A 6,000-nucleotide genomic window follows, 5' to 3' on the forward strand; every position below is an offset into this window, starting at 1 on the left:
GGAGGGTAAAAAGAGAATTAACCAATCAGAAGGGTGCATAACAATCAAAATGCATATCACAGTACCTAGAGCCTGATGTATACTCAAATTTTAACTTTTACTTATTTATTTACTTTTAATTTGAGTATAGTTGACAAACAATGTTACATTAGTTTTAACTGTACAACTTAGTGATTTGACAAGTCCATACATTGTGCTGTGCTCAGCACAAGTGTAACTCTTATCTGTCCTGTTCCCTTACTATAATATCATTGATTATATTCCTTATGCTGTGCCTTTTATTCTTGGGACTTATTCATTCTGTTACTGAAAGTCTATATCTCCCTCTCTCTCCTTCACCTATTTTGCCCAATCCCCACACCTCTCTGCTTTGGCAATTTGTTTTCTGTATTTATAGAAATAAATTTGTATTTATTTGTTTTGTTTTGTTTTGTTTTAGATTCCAGTTGTGGAGTAGAGTCAGATGTCATTTGTTTTTTTCAGTCTGACATTTCATTAGGTCCACCCATGTTGCCTCAAATGGCACAATCACATCCTTTAAATGTGTGTGTAATATTCCATTGCATATATGTAACACATTTTTCTTATCCATTTGTGTATTGATAGACACTTGGGTTTCTTCCATACCTTCGTTGTTGTAAATAATGTTGCGGTAAATATGGGGATGCATATATCTTTTCAGGTTAATCTTTCATCTTCTTTGGGTAAATACCTAATAGTGGAATTATTGAATCATAAGGTATGTCTGTTTTTAATTATTTGAGGAAACTCCATTTTGTTTTCTACAGTGTCTATACCAATTTACATTTTCAGCAACAGTGCATGAATGTTCCATTTTCTCCACATCCTTGCCAACACTTGTTATTTGTTGTCATTTTTATTTTATCCATTTACATGTGAACTTTGAACTGCCTTGATTATAATCACAGCTTATTATATCAACTAATTCTCTGTGAAGTCCAGGGAGGCAAGGATTCTCACTTCCCTTGTTTCTTTGCACACAAAATGTGTTCAACAAATATATATATTGATATAACAAATATTTTTTGTTTTGTTTAATCCTGACTATGGTCAGGCTTTATCATCAATCCCAGTGTTTTTTGAATAGCCCTGCATTTCTCTAAGTTTCTTGGTACCAGGATTTCTTGTATATCAATTCCTTCCATTAAGTCAAATGATGAGATCTCACTTATCTTAGAACCATTCTCAACAGACTATTCTGTTGAATAGTCACTGTATTTTCCACATTCACTGTGCCCACAGAAGTAATCAAAGCTTCGGAAGGAATCGCACTTTTAGGTAGAGGTGATGGTTATATATTCCTAGTCCTATCGTTCAGTCTCCTTCTAATAACCCTGGCCATTCCCACTAATTATTATGGCTATTCTGATAGTAGTAAGGGGAAGTTGAGATTTAAAAAAAATGGGGTGCCTGGGTGTCTCAGTCATTTGGGCCTTTGACTTGGGCATCTAACTTTGGCTCAGGTCATGATCTCATTGCTGGTGAGTTCATGGCAGAGCTGACAGCTCAGAGACTGGAGCCTGCTTCAAATTCTGTGTCTCCCTCTCTCTCTGCCCCTCCCCTGCACTCGTTCAATCTCTCTCTCTCTCAAAAATAAATAAATAAATAAATAAATAAATAATAAATAAATAATATGTGTGTGTGTATGTGTGTGTGTATATATGCATATATATGTATATATATATGCATATATATACATATATATATAAATATATATATAAATAATTTATATTTATATATATTTATATATATTTATAAATTTTTTTTTAACCACAGCAGAGGTTGTGGTGTATATATATATAAATAATTTATATTTATATATATTTATATATTTATATATATATATAAATTTTTTTTTTTTAACCACAGCAGAGGTTGTGGCCTTCCAGGCTTGGTGGTAGGATGGGCATTACAGAACATAAGAAATTAGTGTTATCTCTGCCTTCATGATAGTTTCCAATTTGTTCCCTTAATTCAACCCTTTAATATTTTCTCCCATTGTCCCCTCAGGAGCAGCCTCCTTCCCTACAACTTTCATTTCCTCTTTTGCACAAAGTTGATCTTTATTTCATGAATTTATTCTTTTTTTCTCTCTTTCCTCCACACAGCAACTATCATAATGATAAATTGAAGAGATCTGCATTCAGCTGTGAACAAGAGAAACTGGACTTTCCTTAAAACAGTAAGTCTAATGTTCTTAAGATACTTCATGACTCGAGAGTTTACACAACTGTTTGTTCGCATCTCTGCGCATGACTTTTGTAATGTCATCAAATTTCCTTGCCATGACAATAGGGTAAGGAACCCAGAAAATTAGTAATTAGTTTGGGGGGGGATGATGGTGGTATTTTTTTGTTGTTTTGTTTTGTTTTCTTAATGTTATTGAATAAATCTTGATTCTCTTCATATTGCTCTTAAAAGAATTAGGACCATTTATACTTATGAATACTTTTAGAATATTTGACACATCAGAAAAACAAAGGTGACTACTTGTTCTTTCCCCTTAAAGTGGATCTATATCAAGGAAACAAGTGCACAGTATTTACAGCTTTTTCTTCCCCTGGCTGTCTTAGAAAATTTGTTTGCTGCCAGTCAATCAAGAAAAAAAATTCAACAAGTGTCACTGATGTGTAAGCCACCAAGAAGAATACCAAGAGTAACTTCAGGGGACATGTATTACATATCAGACACTTTCTTAGATGCTGCTGTAGAACTATTATACTCCACATATGAACCATAATTCCAGCATTTAGGATCTCACTGTATTGTCAGCTGACCTACTGTAACCCAACAAACAAATGTTCCACATTATGATTAATGATATATCAATGTCTAAACAAAATGAATGGAACACAGAAAAGGGGTGGCAGACCTAATCCATCAGCAGACTTCAGGAGGTCTTCAAGGAGGTAGAGTTCATTAGCCTGAAAAAAGACACTTTTGTGCCTTAACTGCATGAACAATAACAGGGAGGATGACTAGGCTGAGGAATTATAAAGCCAGGAAGCATGCATGCACTTAAGTTTTAAGAGAGGGAGAACACAGCCTGCAAAAGAAAATGGCTTAATGCAAAGCTTCCTGTCAACCATTTAGATTTTAGGAGAGACTCCAATTGCAAAGTCAGATTAGAACATTTACATGTTGTAGTATTTACCTAGATTAAAAAAGAAAATTACAGCATTACATACTCTATCAAAGATAGAAATTATATGTAAGAAAAGAAGATAAACATACATATTAAATGTACATATCATTATCCAAAGTTGCAATGATCTGAGGCAACTATTGTAGACACTTAAATGTGTATCTTTCCATGTAGTGTTCTATGTAGATATATTTATAAACAAAATTAAAATGGATTATACTTTCCCATTTTTTCAGTGTTTTTATATAATAATATATTTTGAACAAAACTCTCCATCTATATTATTTTAAAGAACATGTTTATATAAGATACTTCTTATGCAATTCTTATTGTTGAACTATTTTTTTAACTTGTGAAATCTAAACATATATGTAATTATTCTATGAGTTCTTAGATGTCTAGTTATTGGGTCTGAGAATACTTTAAAAATAGTTTTGTGTATTTTAATGACATTCCCATTGTGTAGTTTTCTAAATAAAAATGTAATGCATATTGCACATTGAAGTTATATCTTTAAAATAACTTCAACACAGAAATATATAAAGTAAAATATGAAAGTGCTATCCTTCAACACACTTGTTCTCAGTCTCTCTTTATAGCCCAACCCCACTACTGTTGTTAAGTGTTTGGTGTATAGTCTCTCAATCCTGTGCCCTTTATTCTATGTAATTGGAGCCTGTCTGTGTATGTGTCTGTGTATATAAGTGTGTGTGTAAAATAATGTGTGTAATTTATCATTTATAAAAATAACTATATTGTTTTTGAAATAATTCAGATCACAGGCATCTTTAATACCACTATATAAAATTTGAACTGATTCTTTTTAACTAAGGTGCAGTACTCCATGTTATAGATTGGTCCAACTCCATGAGCTTCAACCCTGGTTCATGTAATTTGAAAGAAATTTATATGAGAAAGATAAAGTAAAGCTGTTTTCCAAAGGTTTTAGATTTTAAACCTAAAATCCATTCAGAGATTAGTTACTGGATAAATTATCCTTTATATGGCTAAGCACAGATGTGATTAAAATCATAAAAATTAAAAAAAGAATCCTAGAATAGATGACTGTATTGATTTATTAAAGGTTTCAAAACAGAAATAATTTGGAAAACTAAATCTGTACAAAGTGAAAAGATAAAGCAAGAAAGTTTTCTGACCATGGTCTCTCTGAGGATGTGTACCCAATACACCTACACACACCCTGATTCCTGTAGGTGCAGTGCCATTTGGAGAGCCATTAGCAACAGGTAGAAGCAGGTGACTGTGCTGCAGTGTTAAAGGCACTTTTGTGTAAAAGGCTTTGAAAGACTATAACTCCTTCTGTAGAACTTTATTCACTGTTAGAAAATAATTTTTTCCTCTCCAATTCTCAATTTCTTCATCTATAAATTTGGAATAATTGTAACATTTGTTCTGCCTTGCAAAACTGTTGTTGAAGTTCAGCTTTTATGAGCCTGTATGATGATGCAGATATAAGCTAACACATCTTCCAGTAAGATCTTGCATTGAAAGTTGCTATACGTCTGTATGTATGCATACATAATTATTAAATGATATAGATTATAGTAATACTTGCACTGTATTTAAGTGATTGATCACTCCTTAGGGCAGGCTTCCTATGAAATGTTCTATACCAATGTTATATTTCACATCAATCCACGTATCACTTTTTTGCCATAGTTTTTGGCTTTTGCATTATGATCAGCCCAACTGAAAAATCTTGTAAGTATTCTGGATGTTACTGTGTGGCAGTATAGTCAGTTTTTCACATGGCCAGTTAAGACATATTAGTAATATTCTTTGGGGCACCTGGGTGGCTCAGTTAGTTAAGCGTCTGACTTCAGGTCAGGTCATGATCTCGTGGTCTGTGGGTTTGAGCCACAGCTCTGCAGACAGCTAGCTCAGAGCCTAGAGCCTATTTCAGATTCTGCATCTCCCTCTATCTCTGCTCCTCCCCAGCTCATGCTCTGTCTTTCTCTGTCTCAGTAAATAAACGGTAAAATTTTTTTTCAAAAAATGAAAAAAGACATATTAGTAACATTCCTTAAATTCCCTTATCAGCCTCAAAACCTTGTGTCTGCGGGATGAACTTTGAGAGAGGCAAAGTTAATATGGGCTGCTCATGAGCTTTTAGTAGGTGGAGACATGAGTTCCAAATCATGACCTCTTCTTTTTTCAGTGTTTTTTGTTTGTTTTGTTTGTATTATATTTTGTTTTTGCAATCTCCAGGAAATGCACCTAGCTAACTTACCCATTAAAAGTCTGAGATCAAGGTTTGTATATTTGATCAAATATATTTGATCAAATTTATATTCCCCTGAAATGTGAAGGGTTTTCAAAATATTTCATAATTATACTAAAGCACACATGGTTTGAAACTGAAATTTAGTCTCACTTCATTGGATTTGTAACAAAGCCATGTTCTAGTATCATTATCTTTACTTTCAGATTAAACATGAGTATTTTCTCTGTATTATACAATTCTTAGATACCTAGAAGTATTGGCATGAATTCTAATATGAAGTCAAAATTCAGGATAGAGAATAACTGAACACATTCTATTTGTTGATATGAGTAACAGTTCAGAAGTAACATGTAGCAGATTTTACTGTGGAAAGAAATCAGGATAATTAATAAAATAATAAACAAAGACTGTGAGTAAATGAGCTCAACAAGAAGGACAAAGTTGCTGTGAGGGATGAGAATAAGTCACAAGGAGGAAATTTGAAGAACCTTAATTGCAACAGCAAATGCCATGTCCCTGTCTTCAAAAACAGGTAAGTTAACATTGTCAGTCTCTGCTGGCTAAGATGGGCTTGACTTCCAGTACTTAT

At 33.2% G+C, this 6,000-nt stretch overlaps 1 long non-coding RNA gene across 2 annotated transcripts in view; it reads left to right on the forward strand.

Moving 5' to 3' along the window:
• LOC144229496 (uncharacterized) overlaps positions 1-6,000 on the forward strand; it is an 88,411-nt gene that overhangs the window by 18,554 nt on the left and 63,857 nt on the right. For both annotated transcript variants that reach the window (XR_013334502.1, XR_013334503.1), the window contains exon 2: positions 2,130-2,203. This is a non-coding gene — a long non-coding RNA (uncharacterized LOC144229496). The remainder of the gene's footprint in view (positions 1-2,129; positions 2,204-6,000) is intronic.

Source organism: Crocuta crocuta, unplaced genomic scaffold, assembly GCF_008692635.1.
Source record: "Crocuta crocuta isolate KB4526 unplaced genomic scaffold, BGI_CrCroc_1.0 scaffold348, whole genome shotgun sequence".
Lineage (NCBI taxonomy): Eukaryota > Metazoa > Chordata > Mammalia > Carnivora > Hyaenidae > Crocuta > Crocuta crocuta.